The 18,798-nt window shown below is 45.2% G+C and overlaps 1 protein-coding gene across 2 annotated transcripts in view; it reads left to right on the top strand.

Moving 5' to 3' along the window:
* The window catches only part of CD200 (CD200 molecule), a 174,706-nt gene that overhangs the window by 61,142 nt on the left and 94,766 nt on the right, over nt 1-18,798 (top strand). The window lies entirely within an intron of this gene.

Genomic DNA, 18,798 nt, shown 5'->3' with positions numbered 1-18,798 from the left:
GGGACGGCGGCGAGGGCGTGGTTGGCTGATCGGAGGTGGCGTTTGGGAGCGTAGAATTTGATTCGGCTGTTGAGGTAGCTCGGGCCTTGGTCGTGTAGGGCTTTGTGTGCGTGGGTGAGGAGGCGGAAGGTGATTCTTTTGTTGACGGGGAGCCAGTGAAGGTCTCTCAGATGTCCGGAGATGTGGCTGGTTCGTGGGATGTCGAGGATGAGTCTGGCTGAGGCGTTCTGGATCCGCTGGAGTCTCTTCTGGAGCTTGGCGGTGGTACCGGCGTAGAGGGCGTTGCCGTAGTCCAGTCGGCTAGTGACGAGGGCCTGGGTGACAGTCTTCCTGGTCTCGGTGGGGATCCACCAGAAGATCTTCCGTAGCATGCGTAGGATGTTGAAGCACGCCGAGGAGACGTTGTTGACTTGCCTGGTCATGGAGAGGGAGGAGTCCAGGATGAAGCCCAGGTTGCGTGCATGGTCTGTCGGTTTGGGTGCGGTGCCCAGGGCGGGAGGCCACCAGGAGTCGTCCCAGGCGGAGGGTGAAGAGCCCAGGATGAGGACCTCCGTCTTGTCCGAGTTCAGTTTCAGGCGGCTGGTCGTCATCCACTCGGCTACCTCTTTCATCCCTTCGTGCAGGTTGGCTCTGGCGGTGGCGGGGTCGTTGGTCAGGGAGAGGATCAGCTGGGTGTCGTCGGCGTAGGAGATTATGCTGAGGTTGTGTTGGCGTGCGATGGCCGCGAGGTATAATGTTGATATATTTCGACCCGCCTTGCAGTATCTGGGAAGGAGAGAGGGTCTCATTTACTGGGTCATTATTATATTTAAAATATACATAATAAGAAATAGGATTAACTAGTCCTGTGTATGGCGATTAACCATTGAGCAAAAAATAGGCGCGAACTCATACCTGCTCCTGTGACAAAATGGTTGTCAATCTGTAATACAAGAAAAGAAAGAGCACACTTGCATGCCAACATCAGAGGGGTTCACAGTTTCTTAACTAGTCTGTTGTAGTAATGCACATTAGAAAGTTCCTGGTACGGTGCCAAGAGTCTCCTCTGCGCTTCTCATCTATGGAGACTCATTTGTTTACTTCCCTTAGGCGTGTTAGACACGTGGTGGAGGTGGAGTTCTAAGTGGAATGTTACCGTCAATAATTAATTTGGATATGTTATAGTGCAGTGGTTCCCAAACTGTGCACTGTGGCTCCCTGGGGAGCCGTCAAATCTAGATTGGGGAGCTGCCCACCTACCACTCTAATGCATTTAATGTTGAAGTGGTTGTGGGCTTCAGTTAAACTAATTAGACTTAAACGCATGATGTCAATGATTTGTAAGTGATATGCCAAAAGCTGTAAACTTAATGCTGAATTGATGGCATGTCGAGGGAGATGACCTGCATATTTCACTGGATCCACACATTTCATCACTCCCAAAGTAAGAGGAAGATGCCTGATTTAATTTGTTCGACTCCTTAATAGTTTTGTTTTTTTCCAAATGCATTTACACCAATGCAAATTATCAGGAAAGTACAGCTGACCTGTCTATTAAACACACAAAGTATTATTAAGTATTGACATTTGTACTTGAATCATATGTACTTCCAGAACACATTTCTTTCATTACACACAAGTTTCCAGACAGGCTTGCTCTCTCCTTGAGCACAGGGAGGGAATACACCATAATGCCAACATTTGGAAGCAAGAAAGAGACGGCAAAAAAAAAAAAATCAGAGGAATTTATTTCACTTGCATTGATTTGGAGGCAATTTTAGGGAGGAGACAGCAAAAAAAAAGCTGTATGTGGTTTAAAAAATCGCGAGTTACCCTGCTGAGAGGTGTGCTGGCACGTATGACTTGGGTAGAAATCAAAGTGCATGCAAATATTCTTCAAGCGCAGAAATACTTTGGCAATGGGGCCTATGTGCATAGGGGTGCTATCTAGCACTGTAAGTGGGATAAAAAAGTTTGGGAGGCTACTCTAAACAAGCATTTGCAATGCCATAGGTCACGCAATATTGAAAGTTTGAGCTGTTGGTATTGCAACTGATGTTTGTTAGATTTTTTTTGTCAGTAGTATAAGTAAACAAGAGTTACCATGTCATAGAGCTCTTTTTTTTTCTTTTTTACTTTAAACCATGTTGCAGAGCGGCCAAGCTGCTGGGCAACATGGATAAAAAATGTTGACACAGCCAATAGATCTTGTACAGGTGAGACATATTGTCTTTGCAAATGCTTGTTTACCTTTCCTCCACTTCTCCCAGTCTTTTTGGGTGATTTTGTGAGGGCCAAAAGCACAATACGTGATATCATATAAACATGGGGTGGTCGTGGTCGACTATGCCCCACAGCACAAATCAATCAATCTCTTGAGTTCCATGCAGGACTGAATGGCTGAGAACGGCGCTGTGACTGGATTGCAAGGGACACCGTTGAGGCATGCATACACTATGCATTATGAGACTTTCCAAAATTAAGTAGTTTGTGAACATAATTATTCTCAGTGGACAATACTGTACACAGACAAAATATGATCTAGTAGTATGATTAGTTAATGTGTAACCATGTGGCCAGTGTTCTCACTACATCATCCACACTTACACAATTTGTATGATTCTTGGCAAGTGATTTACATCTGGCATTATCATCCTGCTGTATTATCAGGTGCGCAAAACTCAAATCGTTTTGCACGAGAATCCTTGCAGGGGTAATTTTCTCCTCATAAATGTGTGCCTACAATAACTGAAGTGTAAAAGCAATAATTGTGTTTGAGAACATTTAACACGTACATGGAACAACTTGAACACCCTGTGTCGCCGATCTGTGATTTGCTAAAAAGGGGGATTTTTTGATGCAGGTGAAACCAACCCAGATTAATTAGTCTCATTCTTTGATTTATAATGGAAACATAACTACAGCTACAAGAATGCTGCTGGGTTGATGGCTTTGGAACCTGCACAACTTGGTTTTCGGCACGTGATATAAAAAAAACTTCTGATCCTTTTATCTTCCTGAAACGCATACTAGGGTGTTAATATTTACCAAACATAAAAAAACAACTGCATTGTGCAGGCCAAAATTCACTCACACGGACAACACATTAATCTTTTTGAACAGCACCTTATGTTTAATATATGGTTGTTAAAACAAAAAACAGTCTGCAAAGCTCTCGGCCCGTCAGTGATTTATTTCGGCGTACCATCAGATAGTTAAAATAAATGCAAAGTAAACAAAGTACTCCTGCTGGACATGACCCAATGTGAACCTCTGGCTCCACACTAGGATAAAGTATTACATAATATTTTAAATGTCGTCTGCATACATCGCCAAATGCTGTGCCTTACAAACTGCCCGAGACCTAATCGCAAATGCTGACTTCATGTATACACGGAGTGGGACAGAGGTGCTCCATCGCACTCAAGCCCCTGCTAGTTTTTTTTTCCAAGGAAATGTGTTAACTACATAATGGCATGCAAACCTTTTACATGGGCTTTTAGGTAGGGAACACTCACCAGTACTTCCACCACACTCGACATCTCTGCGCTGCCCTCTGCTCACATGTGCCCTTGTGGAGATGAACCCTCGGCTGAAAAAGGCTAGTCTTTAGATCCAAAGTAAAAATATGTAGAAGATGAATAAATCCACGGCATAACATCCTAAAAAATTATTTTTATTTTTGTATTTTTTTATTAAACCGAAGAGAAACAACATTTCTGATCACAATTTGAAGGGATAATGCAAAATTCTAATATGCATATATAGATATTGCCGTTGTACAGTATGCTGTCCTAAATGATAGTGAAATAACAGTTATGGCGTATTAGGATCTTCCGGAGAGGGAACAATTGGTGAGACACAGATATTGGAAAAACAAGGGGGAGAGCAAGGGATAGTGTCCACCCGTGGTGGACGGGGAATACTCCTGTTCCCCTGGTCAAGGATATAGAAAACAAAAGGAGGAGTATCACCCGAAGTTGGGCTGAAGGTTTTCCAAGAGGAGGAATAATTATTCCTTTTGTAAGAAACCCCTCACTCACCACCTAGTGGTGACATGCTTCATCATCGGGGTCCACCCTGGTGGCCTAGCGTCACCAGGGTGTGCTTCGACACCTGTGGTACAGTGGAGCAGGTTGTGAATGTGGGTGCAGAAAAATAGATGTTAAAAATTGCCCTGGTTTAACTTGAAAAAGTGAGTTTTATTAAAAAGCAACTGGACAATTATAAAAATAAGGGGCGAGTTACTGGGAGGAGAGTTACGGCCTAAGTATTTCTGTATGTGTTATGATGAGTTGGTCAACATGTTTCTACCAAGTGGGAAAATACCCGGTATTCATCAGGACCAAGGAGATGGACAGTGTGGGTCCCCTAAAAGACTCACCCTATCCTAAATCCTTTCTATACCACTGGCAAATTGGCCAAAGGTGGAATGCTCAAAAAATGTAGAGCATGAGTAAAAAACTATTTGTAGTTCTTTCAAGTGCTTCGGCGGGCAGGGGGTAGGCACATCACGCAGTACAACGTATTAGTTTACTGGCGTGGAGGGTGGCCCATAACCTACTTCTACCTTCCGCTGCTCGGCTACCACACAGATATTACCATGATATGCAGATCATTTGCTTCATACAGAAGACCCTTTTTGGGGCATCCTCGTGCAACGTATACAGTTTTTTCTCTAGTCATACACCAATCCATATCAGCCCTCCAAGCCTCCACTTTAGGCGATACCCGTGAACCTCCTAGCTGAGCTATATTCCTTTTGGCCATCAAGCCCAGTATGACCCATATTTTGTCTTTACTATTGCTCAAAAATTCTTTACTGTAGTTTTATTCTGTTTGCTTACACGTACTAGTTAATCGGAAGATGTTAGAGTTGCAATGAACACATTGACACTTCCCTGCAGTTTTAAGGTGGCAGCCATCTTGAACAAGTCTCATTACTGTTAGGTTTTGGGAAAAAGCGTTTATCCCAGAACGGGAGTGGGCAATTAATTTACATACAGAAAAGTCTGCGCCATTTTACAGTAGGACTACCTATACGCAAGAACGTGAGAGGATGCCTGGTAATGGTAAACTGCTCCCGTATTGAGGTTGGCAATGGTAAAGAGTTATTTTAAATTGAAAAGAACTGTCACAGTAAGTAAGAAAATAATTTACTGCAAAATGGATTCTAAAAACATTGTATAATGAGTTAAATGTGAACATAAAGTGAGTCAAGTTTCAGTTGTAGCTTTGGAGGTGATGTAGTGCAGCCAATCGTTTTCAAACCGGCCTGCATCTCTGTCAGCGGTCATCTGATTATCGGGAAATGCTGCATTTGTATCGGAAAGTGGTGCGAGGGCAGAAGGGTTTCTTTCTTTAGAGGCAGGTGATAAGTATTTAGTTATGGCCGTTTATTTTTAAACAGGCGCCCTATTACGCGCTTTCACTTAATGGTGGCCCTCTACTTTCTTTATACTGGTCTTGTCTAAACAAAGGTGTGTGGACGCAATTAAATTGAAAGCACGGAATGGGGCGCTTTTACAAAAAAAAAGCATTTGTTTCTCAAGTCAACAAAAAATGCTTTTCTCTTTGTAAAAGCGCACCATTTGGCGCTTTCACTTTAATAGCGGTCGCGCACCTTTGTTTAGACGAGACAAGTCTATAGAAAGTAGCAGGGCCACCATTAAAGTAAAAGCGTTGAATGGAGCGCTTCCTAAAAAAAAGTCTATAAATAAATCTATAAAGCCCTACAGTGAAATGAAACTCTAGTTGGCCGGTGCTCCTGCTTTACTAACGTAAGTAATGTATCTGGAGCACTGGCCAATAAGAAGCCAGGAAATGGAAGCGATGAAGGTATGTACCCATGGCAAGTAGAGTGATTGCAGTAGGTCTTGCAGACAGCGCATGCGCGCTGATGCTCGACCTAAATAGGCATGGGCAAAGTAGTGTAACTAGGAATATTTTATTAGAGGTGTCTCCTTAGTAATACAGAACACCCTGTGCATATGATTATAATACCTTCATCAGCGTCATTCATTTCAATTATTTTCAGCAAGAAAAATGCAAGTACTCCAAGGCCTGGCTTACATCCCCAACCCTCTAAAAAAGTAATGGTGGGGAGCCATGGGCAATGCGTCATGTTTCAGCGTCCTTGACCAAAAACTAAATAATTGTTTCAGGTGACATGTTGGGGTCTGTTGTGAAGGCTTGTCGATTCAAGCCTTCATAAATGGTTGGTTCTACTAGTGGTCCACTGGTGCAGCATGTTCAAAAGGAAAAATATAATCTCATCAGGGATAAATATTGGCTTGGTGGTAGAGCGACACTGAGATGTATGATGGGGATCCACTTGATTTGTGCTGATAACGATATCTGTTTAAGTGTGGCATAGATCGGACTTTATTTTTCAGTGGAGCTGAAAAACCAACACCAAAGTATTTGAAAAGTGAAATAAATCCTGTTGTCAACAGCTTTATGGGGCTTGTGTTGCTTTGATGGCACCGACCACACTTAGTGTGCCACACACAATGCTTGGTGAACATTGTAAGGGACAGTAGACATAAGTTAACTAAGACACGGACTGCAATGAAAATATTTGTTTCTCCAATATCTGTTGGTTATTGTACTGAGTTTGAGAACTAGGATGGTTTCGTTTTAAGTAAAACGTTTCTACACTTTCCTCTTGTGGATTTTAACAGCTTCAAACAAGTCCATCTGAAGCCTTCTGTAGAGGGGCTTACTGGAGTGGAAGATCCAAATGTTCTATGTGCGAATTCTGTTCCTGTTTTTTTCTTGTGACACGTGGCCAGGCGTCCACGCCAATGGTGTCCTTTGAATGGAGACAGATCACTGAAAAATCTTTCTGTTTCTTCTTATTGACAAGAAGTTGAACTCTTACAAGTTCATTTTTTAGGGTGCAGAACCGTAGGTCTTTACTAGAGAGGTCTGTGGATATCTGTAATCGGAAACCATTGTTTTCTGAAGCAGGGTGCGGTACCGTAGGCTGTTACTGACAGTCTCTTGAGTCTGATATAATGGCCTTCCTCTAATTAGGATTCCTCTAATTATGCAGCTACTCGAAATCCCTCATGTGTCTTCCATTCCCTTTTCAATCTCAAGATACCAGATAATCATGAACTGAGCTCATGCCCTTGAATGACTTATGTTAACCATGTCAAAAAATTGACTATGTTTTTGTTTTCAGTTGGCTATCACTTTTAAGTCTATTTGTAGGCAATCTTCTTTTTCTGCCTGGTCACTCCATATTTTTCACCTTTGGTGGACCCTATATTTTTGTTGGTTTTAGAAATATGTTCACATTACCTGTGTTTCGTCTTGATGAAATCCGTATACTTCTACCTGGTATATTTAATTTGCATTTAAATTCCGAGTATATGGTATAAAATGCTCCCAGGCCCTACAGGTTAAATGCAACTAGTGGGCCTGCAGCACTTATTGTGCCACATTCTACAATGACAGTGTAAAACAGGGCTTTATGCCTTTCATTACAACCTGGTCCTGGCAGTGTAAACACTGCAGTTCGAACTCTCAAAAATAAACTCTTTTTACTGGTCAAAATGTTCTTTTAAATATTAAATCTCCCTTAAGTAGGCTTTTTGCAAATGTTCCACCAAGCACTCCAATTATTAAATGCAGTCCACAAATTGTATTCTATGTTTTTCTTCAATTTTTTTTCTTTACTCTTTGTCCTTCTTCTTCCAAAATAACACTTTCAAAACAGCCAACACGTGTTTCGTCTTAGTCAGTCTTTGACAAACAGACTTCTTCAGGGCTGTAAGTAATTATAATAATCACAATTTTAACCTTAATTCGGTTAACAAAGTCTACAATAAATTCTTGCAATGGTCAAGTCATTGCATTCAAAAACCACCGAATCACAGTGGAACATAGCGTAGGCATAACAGGAAGACCCTAGTGCCAAGAGAGAAACGAGAATCACCATAGTGCGATAAAATATAGTTGCCAAGTGGGCAGGACCCAAGTAAGATTCCCAAGATTTAAGATTCAACCAGTAATCTCGAACTTATATGACCTACCCCTATAAGGTCCAGTTTTAATTTTATATAATAGGTCCGCTCCACGAAACTCCAAAATAAATATATAGCTAAAATGAAAAAAACAACCCCAATCAAAAGCTATTCTCTAATTATGTTAATGTGTATATCCCACTCATTATACCTATTCTAAGTAACTCCTGTAGCTCACCTTGTTACAATTTTATAAGGTCCTGTAGCACGATTTCAACTTTTCTGTAATGCGAATCAAAGTATCTGTTCGTCAGGCACGTTTCACTAGAATCAGGAAGCGAAATAAATATACCCCTAGTAAGATTCAACATCAAGTTCCAATCTTATTATCAGTCTTATAGAACTAATTGAATTCGTTACCTGTAAAATGTTTTCTTTTCGGGTGCCCCGCAGTAAGTATTAGTCACGGTCCATATTGCTGTGAATTAAAAGTATAACCAAACTCAGTATTCTATTAGCAGATGGTTGGAATTACTGTCTTCAGCGTCCAGACAATAGGGAGCGGATAGAGACTGAACTATGAGGTAAGTTTGTAATTAAAATATGGGGACCGGTATTTAAAATGTAAATATCAAGAAAACAAGCAGTAGTTAGCAAAGTGCAAGTGCGCAGCGTTGAAAGGCTAACGAGAATTTAAAAGCGCTTTAAAATCAATATCACTTTCCACACACTCAGACTCACTCTCCTGGAAGGTATTGGACACAACCCTTCCCAGGCAAACGATGCTGGGTGCACCATCAAAGAAGGTGAAATCTTTGAGGACGAAGCTGGTTGGTGTACCCGATCAGCACTCCATCGCAGCCATCCTCAAATGGTGCTCAAGTACCGGTCTACCGGTACCATTGACTATCATTGCCACTTTTGACTTCTTGGTGCTTTGGCCACTTAAAACTTAGTCATGTCTATGGTTCCCTATTATTTGGATTGATTGTCATTTTGGTGTCATTTTGTTTATTACGTTTTATTCTGTTTCTTATTTGATTTAAGATTTGTATTGTTTTTCATTTTGACTTCATCGTTTTGGTACTGCAAAAATACTTTACACATTCCCCTAAGTTAAGCCTCTCTGCTCTATGCCATAACATTGACGGGGTTGAGCTCAAGTTAATTTAGTAACTTTGATGGTTCACCCTGACAAGAGTTGTAATTCCTTAAGGTGGGTAGACATCCACCCCAAATAATTCAAATTTTACCTGTAAAACGTATTATATACTGCTGTTTGCCATCTTCCGCTCATCTCCAAGAATGCTTTTGTGAGGTTTCTGGGTTATTTAATTTGGTTATGTCCACTATTGGGTCTTCTACTTTATTTTAGTCACATCCATCCATCGGTCTCTTAGCAGACTTTGCCAAAATCTCATCTTGACTAAGTCTGTACATAGAAACAGAAAGTACTCTCTTAACTGCCAACTGTCCTATTGGTATTCACCATATCCTGTGTATGTCTGATAAGATGGGATTGAGAATAGCCTATGGACCTTGATGAGAATCGTTACGGTTCTTGTCTTCGTTCAAGTTGCACTAAAAATATCTTGCTTCCTTATCAATTTACTGATTACTCCTCTTCTTTTGAAAGGTGTCTCCTGTAGAGAAGCCATATCTTCTTAGTACTGTAGCCTGATTGTATTGGCTTTTTATCCTAAAAGCTAGTGCCGTCTAAACCTATTTCTGTCTTCTTTTCTTGAATACAACTTGTGGAGGCTGACCAAGTTTCCCGTCTTCTCCCGACTTGGGTAAAGCCTCCCTTTGTGTGCGGTTCATTGGAGACCAGGTAGTCAGACTTGCCGTCCTATTAAATCCTTCAGGATTTTACCTAAAAGTGTTGGTGTCTGCCCTTGCAAGAATGCCATTGTGTAAGGGTTTATATTAAGTGTAGTATACATGTTTTTATTCTCCAAGTCAACTAAGCCACTCCTTTCCCTCTTTGACTGGTTGCCCTTCTGTGTTTGCGTTCATTGTGTTTCTAGTTCATTCTGAGGGCCTCCCTGAAAGTGCTACTTTGGAGATTTGTACAGCACTTGCCAAAGTGAAAGTGTAGTATTTCAGTGATTTCTAGGTGCTCTTAGACATTGTTAGGGTTATTTTTGAAGTGGAGACCCGACTAAAGCACCAAGTGTATCTGAATTTAATTTGCTTCTGAAGCCTTCTTTTAGCTAATGCTCTTGGATGAAAGTCATGAAAACAGTATAATCTAATAGACTTCTAGTCACAGATTGCTTCCCTTTGAATTTTCCCCTGGCGTTAGGCTGGATACAATTTGCTTTTCATGAGCAGTACCCCTGCGTGCTGGTAGGTAGATTGTTTGGCTCCGCGTGGTATTTTCCCCACCAAAGGTAACGTTCGCTTTCTATATAAGCGTCAACCTAGTGTACTGACGTCCGTTCTTCTTTCTGTGCCATTCAGTGCAGATCTGGAGAGAGCTACCCCCAGTAATTTTTTTTGACTGATTCTTCTTCAAATTTTTCAACGTTTTTTTTCGAGATCTTGTCTCCGATATGGCAGGTATGGTAACTAAGAGAGCTGGCTCTAAGCCCTGCAGTGCCTGACTTGACAGATGTCAGTGACTGACATGCATATTGTATGCCTCTGATGCCTCGAGCACCACTATGATGCAAAGACCTGCTCGACTGCCACGCCATGCACCCCAAGGCCTCAAGGGGGGGTGCTCCTTATTGCTCAACGCGTGACACAGCGACTGTCTTGATCCAGGTTAAGAGGAAGGTCCTGTGATCAGTCGCAGAGCCCTAGCTCTTCATTGCATTGAAAGCCATTTTCTGGTAAGTCCCACAAAAAGAAAAGCAATAAGTCTTCAACTTCACTCCATCCATCGAAGTCATCTGACAAGATGAGGCAGCATAGTCATTCAAGGTCTAGCTCTACGTTAGAGCCTGCATGGGGCCTGCTCCACGCCCCCTCAAGCTTCTGGGAGTCTGCACAACTGCCACCCAACTTTCCTAATTTCATGAGGCCATGCACCTCATATTTTGGTGGCCTGTGCGTTTGGGAGGGGACCCATACTGATTTGCTGCCAGCGGTTCCACCCACCAGCGCCAGACGGGCCCTCTGGGTCCATGGATTGAACAGGACCTGTGCCAGTTATACCACCTCGACCTTCCCCGTTACTGATGTTCACAGTCCAGAAGCCCCTTGGCGCTACCAGTCCCATTCTTTTCCCTGACTCTGACACAGAGCCGAAAGGAGCATCGTCCAACTCGGACTCCAGTGCCGACTGGAGCCATGCTTTCCAGGCCAGAACCCTATTGCTATGGGCTAGGACTTGGGGAAGATTGGAAGGGTCAAATGGACCCAGGAGAATACCATCCCCTAGACCCTAACATGGATTGGTGTGAGTAATTGTTGGATGCCAATGGACTGAACAACTCCCCATATACCGGTATGGTCTCTCCTCCTACTGTGGCTATGGAGAAGGCAGTATGTTTTGCTATGGTGGTGAGAAGGGCGGCCGAGGTCCTGGACCTTAGCCTGCCCTCAGTCATAGTGAAGGTAAACGTCTTGACAGGTGCTTCAGCCAGTTATGAACCCCTCTGAACCGCTGCTCCCATTTATTGAAGACCTTACAGACGTCTTGCTTGGAGCTTGGAACTTGGTCCAGACCCTGCCCAGGGGCTCCTGTGAGTAGGACAATTGCTCGCCAACATCCGCCCAAACCCAGGGGATCCCGTTTTCCTCACTCAATACTCTACAAAGGACAGCTTAGCGATCCAAGCTTCCACTTCCCATATTAATCCTGGTGCATTCCCTACCACCCACTAGATGGGGAATCCAAGAGACTGGCTGCCTTCGACAAGAAAATGTTGTAGCCTGCCACTGCGGTCCGTGAACACATTCCTTCCCATGCACTGTGGAATTTGGTTGCTCAGGTGCTGCCCATGGTCCAGGAGGAGGCCTGGTCCATGCTATGGCAGACAAAAAGGGAGGCAGTCAAGTTCACAATCCAATGTGGGCTGGAAACGCCCAAATTGCTAGGCAGAGCAGTTTCTTCATCAGTGGCATTATGGAACCTCACCTGACGGAGGACCGCTGGCTTTTCAGGGGATGTCCAAACTTAGCTTACGGGCATGGGGACAAGGCGGATTCAGCGCGGGGGCACTTCAAGTGCAGCAGGGCTACTGTCAAGTCCTTGGGTATTTCCATGGTCCCCTACCAACCCTAGGCCACCTTTCGCGTCCATGGAAGGGGCTTCCAGCTGCGTTCTTATCTGCCCAGCCACCACAGCTAACAAGCTTCTGAGCCTCTGCACATCTAAGAATGTGGTACCCACTGACTCCATGGGTCGGGCAGCCAGAAGTCAGGCCAGTCCACCCACCCCCCTCACCCCCCCAGCAGCCGCAGCCTCCAAACCTATTTAGTTTGTCCTCCAGCCATCATGGACAGCCAGAAGGAGGCAGGATGCGCCATCTCCTATACCACTGGAGGTCAATAGCATCAGACGGCTGGGCTCTCCAGATTGTCTGAAGGGGCAACTCTCGCCACTTAATGACTACCCTTCCGCCCATGCCCCCCACTTACAACAGGCTGCCCACTCTGCCAGGCAGTGGTGGTTTTCTTGGCCAAGGGAGCCATAGAGAGGCTGCAGACACCAAAAGTAGGCTATGGTTGTTATTCCCGTTACTTTCTGGTGCCCTAAAAGTACGTATGCCTTTGTCCTATCCTAGACTAGTGACTCCTAAATTTCTTCCTCGAGAAGAAGAAATTCAAAGTGCTCATGCTCGCTCAAGTTCTGTCTGCCCTGGACAAGGGAAACTGGTAGCCTTGGACTTGCAGGATGCTTATTTTCACATCCCGGTCTTGCCTGCCATCAGACGTTACTTGCGGTTCACAATACGCAATGAGCACTTTTAGTTCGCCATGCTCCCTTTTGGCCTTACCAGTGCCCCTTGGGTGTTCACCAAGTTAATGGCGGTGTTTGAAGCGCCTCTGGGACAATCAGGAGTACCGGTCTTCCCCTATCCTAATGACTGGCTGTTGAAGGTGGATTAGCCTCAGGCAGTAGTCGCCCACCTCTAGACTATGGCGGACCTCTGTACTTCTAAGCACTTGGGCACATCACTACCAACATGCCGAAGTCACACTTGACTCCCTCTCAGACACTGCTGTTTTGGTTTTCTCCTCCCAAATGGCGAGTCCAGGAGGGCTCTCCGAACGTCAGGGAGACTATCTCAGCCAAAGGTGCCTAGCGGATCACAAACTGCTTCTCAATCCGCAGGTGGTGCTGGGTCTCTTTTAACAGTGGGCAGAGCCTTGGTTAGATCTGTTAGCTGCCTCTGAGATCACGCAATATGAATAGTTTTGCGAGCTGGAGACGCTTTTCATCTCGAGTCAAGCTCAGGCCTCTTACACCTTCCTGCCCATACCACTCCTTCCCAGAGTTCTCAAGAAGATCAGAAATGACCGGGCCCATGACTTGTGGCTTAGGGCTGGCCCCTAAGTGTCTGGTATCCCGAGCTGCTGAGCATGGCCATCAGTCGTCTGATCAGGTGTCCCCTTCTGAAGGATCTTCTGTTGCAAAGTTGGGGAGGGATCTCCACCCAAACCTGTCAATGCTCCACCTTCATGCATGGAGATTGAACGGCGAAGGTTGACCGCTTTTAACTTTCCGTCCAAAGCCTGCAATGTTATCTTGCCAGCCAGGCATCCCTCTACCAAAGCAGTATATGCCTGCCGTTGGGGCAAGATTGTGGCATGGTGAGCAGAGAAACAGTTAACCCTCTTTCTGCTCCCCTCATATCCTTCTCTGTATTCCCTCTCTTGCGCAGCAGAGCTCGGCTATGGGCACCTTAAAGGGCTATATTTCTGCCACATCAGCCATCCCTGTTCAAATTCCCTGTTGTAATTAGATCACCGTTTATGATGCCTCTCTGGGACCTCAATCTAGTGCTCACATTTCTGATGTGCACACCCTTTGAGTCGTTGCACAACTGTCATCTCAGGCTCCTTACCATCAAGATGGCCTTCCTAGTGGCAATAGCATCTGAGGGTCAGTGAGCTTCAGGCTTTGTCAGCCAAGCCCCGTACCTGAACATCAACCCAGACAAGCTGGTTCTTCACACTAGAGGTTGGTTCTTGTGAAAGTTGTCACTCCCTTACATGGACGCCAGTCCATCACCCTGCCTACCTTTGACACTCTGCCACGTCCCTCTACGAACAAGGAGCAACTCCACCGACTGGACACAAAGAGCATTGTTGTTCTATCTTGACCACACGAAAGAGTTCCGGGTGGACAAGGCAACTCTTCATGGGATATGTTGGAGCAGAGAAGGGGAAGGTGTGCAGAAATTAAACATCTCCCAGTGGATCTTCTGCATTAAGATCTGCTACGCATTGGCCAAGAAGCAACCTCCTGAGGGCTTGTGTGCTCATTCCACCAGAGCTAAGGCTGCGACCAATGCTTTAGCACATGGATTTCTGGTTCTAGACATCTGGCAGGCAGAAACGTGGGCTTCTCTACATAAGCTATACGAAGCATTACTGCCTGGATCATCGGGACAGGACCTTTGCTTGTTGGGTCCTGCAGTGTGAAATAGTTTTATAGATCCACCTCCGGGGAGGTATTGCTTGGGTATCTATTTTAAGGTAAAGGAAACTGCAGCTAGAAGTGTGTCAAATAAACAAGTTACTTATCTTTGGTATCGCCTTATCTGGTAGACACTATCTAGCTGCACATTTCTTCCTGACCCACCCATTCTCCCTGCTCTGTAAACAGATTTCTTGGGAAAGGACTCTGTTCCCCTTTCAGGGCCCTAGTTTTTCCACATCAGTGGTCAGTGTTCTTTGTGGCTCCGTGCCTGGAAAGTCACAAAAATAAACTTACATCAGTGCTTTGGGGTGGCACCTCTATAGACTCCCAGCAAATACCTTCTAGTGCGGACGATGTCATGTGGAGCCACATGACATCACCTATTGGCGCACAGGTGTATTGGTTACAAAAAAATCCATATCCAGCATGATGTCTGTGGATAATTCTAAGGTAATAAATCTGCAGCTTGATAGTCTCTCTACCAGATAAGGTGTTATCAAAGGGAAGTAACTTGTTCTTTCATTTTGTTTTCAGTAAGTGTGTATTATTTCAATGGCATGGTCAAGGGATATTTTTTTTCTCCAATGGTATACCGTCACAATTTCACAAAGATGGGTCTCAAGGAACTCCCTTCATTAGGATTAGGTCTTTGGGCATGTTAGGCCTTGTCAGTTTCAGAAGTTTGTTTTGAAGTTGCAGTGACAAATACTCAAATTGTTTCATATCACCAGCTTCTAAGCACTTTGGCACATAAAGAATTTTAATACTGTTCCTTCGCACTCAAGATTGTAAGTCATATTGATCGTCAGAATGCGCCTACTCCTGCTATATTAGTACTAGCAGGCCTTTTTTCCTTGGTGTTGGTCTTGGCCCTTTTTGCATGGTCCCCCCCCAAACCGTATGCCTTCATCCCTCCTGTTTTGTGAATTCATTTTTTGTGGGGCTTTATGACTATGTGCACTCTACCACTGCAAGCTAGTGCTAAAGGGAGTGTGCACTCTCATTTTTGGCTCACATCCAATTGTCACATTTAATTTACATGTACGTCTGTAGTAAAACTGGACTAAATGCTCAAACGGCCTGTACATTACATTCTACTACCGGGCCTACAGCACTCATTGTGCCACCCTCTAAAGTAGCTTTTCAAAACCTGTCTCAGTCCTGCCATTGAAGCCTGTTTAATATTTTATTTAACTTCAGTTATTTACCCCTGCTTTTATCTGCACTTTATTGTCCACTTACCTGCACAGTAATTGTATTACACCGAGTTTTGCGGGCCCTTGTCCCGGTTGCTAATAGCGGCGGCCATCTTAGGTGAGTAGGACGCCTGACGGCGCCACTTTGCTGGACGGTCTAGACGTTACAAGGACGCTAGACCTCTACATAAGGGGGATAAACTAGGCGCTCGGCCACTTACTGACCACTCAATAGACTGCCACGACGGAAGATCGCTCATAGCGCGCTGTGCCTACATCTGCTGCTCAAACGCCGCTTGTCACGCGCTATCGCGCTTTTATCTTAAAAACCTGTTTAATATTTTATTTAACTTCAGTTATTTACCCCTGCTTTTATCTGCACTTTATTGTCCACTTACCTGCACAGTAATTGTATTACACCGCGTTTTGCGGGCCCTTGTCCCGGTTGCTAATAGCGGCGGCCATCTTAGGTGAGTAGGACGCCTGACGGCGCCACTTTGCTGGACGGTCTAGACGTCACAAGGACGCTAGACCTCTACATAAGGGGACCACGCAAACGCGCAGTGGGACCGCCGTAATTCCGCTGGAGTTACACCGGAGTTCAGCCCGTCTGCGCCCGTCCGCGCCAGTACGGGCCCAGGGGCCATGACTCCTACCCCTAGTTCCTGTGGTAACTATTCTTATACTGGTGATGCTTTATACTCCCTACGTTCCGATATACATACCAACTGTACCTCCTGTTCTCTTCCGACCCATAATTTTGAATGTGCTGGCTGTAGTTTCCGTACTGGCAGAATGTCCAACTGTAAGTCATTGCGCCGGACTCGCACTCGTGGCAGACGGAGGAGATCCAAAATTCATCTTCACTGCTCTACACTCCTGTTCTTGAGTATTAATTGCAGATCCCTCCCGAAACATAAACATCATATCCACGACTTGCCCCAGTATTGGAACTTTCATAGATTCCCGTGCTTTGTATCATTCCCCGTCGTCGGGCTGGGAGTCTCGGTAATAAAAAATATCATAGTAGTAGGTACAAAAGAGAAAGGAAAGGCCTAGGCCTCATTCCCTTTTGTAACATATCAGTCTCTTTTTGTAAAAGAGACAAAACTCTAGGCATCAGCCAATCAGAAGAGCCTCACCCTTAGAACCTTCCTGAAGAAACCTCAGAGCCTCAGATTTTCTACCGCACGTTGTGCTAGGGAGTCTCCATTGAGATCTGCTCTATTTCTACTACTTTAAAGCTCATTTCTACAGATATTTCTTCAGACTTTTTCTTCAGATTCTTCAGGAAAACTCTTTCTTCATCAAAATGTCTGAAGTTGAGAAGAAAAAAGCCCTTTTTAAACCCTGTTCCACCTGTGGGAAGAAAAGGCTGTTTGTGGAAGACAAACACAAGGATTGCATTTACTGCCTGTATCCTGATCACAAGGCAGAGGACTGTCGAATTTGCCGCACTCTCTCCACCAAGACCTTGAGAGATCGTGCTGGAAGGCTTCTGACATGGTTGCAGAGGCAGAAGGAAAGGAAACATGGAGTTTCCAGTGATGAGGAGGAATCGGTGTCCTGCGCTTCTTCTAGAAGGTCAGTGAAAAGGGGTAGAGGTTCCCCATCTTCCTCTACTGGGCGCCCCTCTAAGGCTTCAAAGAAGACCCCCAGCGAGTCTGATGGCCGGGGTTCAGGAGGTTCCCCCCACCACAGTGGGTCGGGCAAGGCAGAACTGGTTTCGCCTCCTAAGGGTGAGAAGACAGACCCAGCCTTCAAGAGACCCTCATCACACTCTTCAGAGAGGAGTTCCAAGTCCTCTACGACGAAGACTTCGTCGACGGTGGCTCCGTCGACGACAAAAATGAAGCCCAAGATCCAGTTGGTTCCCTCGACGGGCTCGTCGACGGGAGCGTCGACGGCTAAAGCTCCGTCGTCGTCGAAGAAGAGCTCGACGACTACGGCGTCGACGGGCAGTATGCTGACGACATCGTCGACGAAGACATCGTCGACGAAGAAACCATCGTCGTCGACGGCAGTACCAACGACGACGGCGTCGACGACGGTGTCGACGACGGTCATGTCGTCGACGAGTGCTTCGACGACGACAACAATTTCAACATCGACGGCGGGCTCGTCGTCGGTGGCATCGACGACGACTTCTACTATTCCTATCTCGTCGACGAGGGTTTCACCGGCGGTGACAGAACAACCAACAATACTGGCTACAGAGAGAAGGGTGACGATTTCTCTTACGAGGATCACGCCTGAAATGACATCCCCAAGGAGAGTGACCTCATTACCTCCCACGATGTTGCTAGACCAGGAGGACTCTGAAGGAGACGGTCAGGATGGCTTTGATTATGCGAATAGCCCATCTCAGCTGCTCATTAAAAGTCAAGAAACTGACTCAGAGGAGGCATATGAACAAGGTGGAAGTTACTACCCACAAACAGACAACCCAAGGGAATATGAATCACAGGACATGGTTTCAGTCCCGACGTCCTTCCTACATGACCTGCACAAGATGTTGCAAGACTATAAATCCAAGGCCGAGCGCCCAGCGCCGAGAAAGTCTACTCCGTCAACACCAGTTAAAGACCACTCTTCAGTTGTCCCACCTGTACACCCAGTACAGACTCCTCCTCAACCACAGCGGCCAGTGCCCCAGGCTCCTTCTGAACCAGCAGATGATCCGGATGGGGATCATGATAATGAAACGGATGTGTCATCCGATAATCATCCAGACTCTGATCAGGATGGGGATGAATACAATGATTACATCCACCCGGATCAAGCTTCGCCACACCAGGACCTAGGTGATTCTCCTCCTGCTGACATCGGCAGTTTTCACCAACTGATGGAACGTGCAGCCGGCCGATTTAAGTTGGTTTTGCCTGCGCAAACCACCGACTGTTTCTTGTACGATTTTAAAGACACACACCATAAGTCTACGAGGTCCATTCCAATTGTGGAACATCTATGGGAGGAGGGTTTAAAGACCATGAAAAACCCAGCGACGGTAGTCCCTGTACTACCGCGCCTTGACAAAAAGTGTAAAGCGCCG

This window comes from Lissotriton vulgaris, chromosome 8 (assembly GCF_964263255.1).
Source record: "Lissotriton vulgaris chromosome 8, aLisVul1.2, whole genome shotgun sequence".
Lineage (NCBI taxonomy): Eukaryota > Metazoa > Chordata > Amphibia > Caudata > Salamandridae > Lissotriton > Lissotriton vulgaris.
Note: the sequence above shows the minus strand (reverse complement) of the source record. Positions and strands in the feature narration are given on the sequence as shown.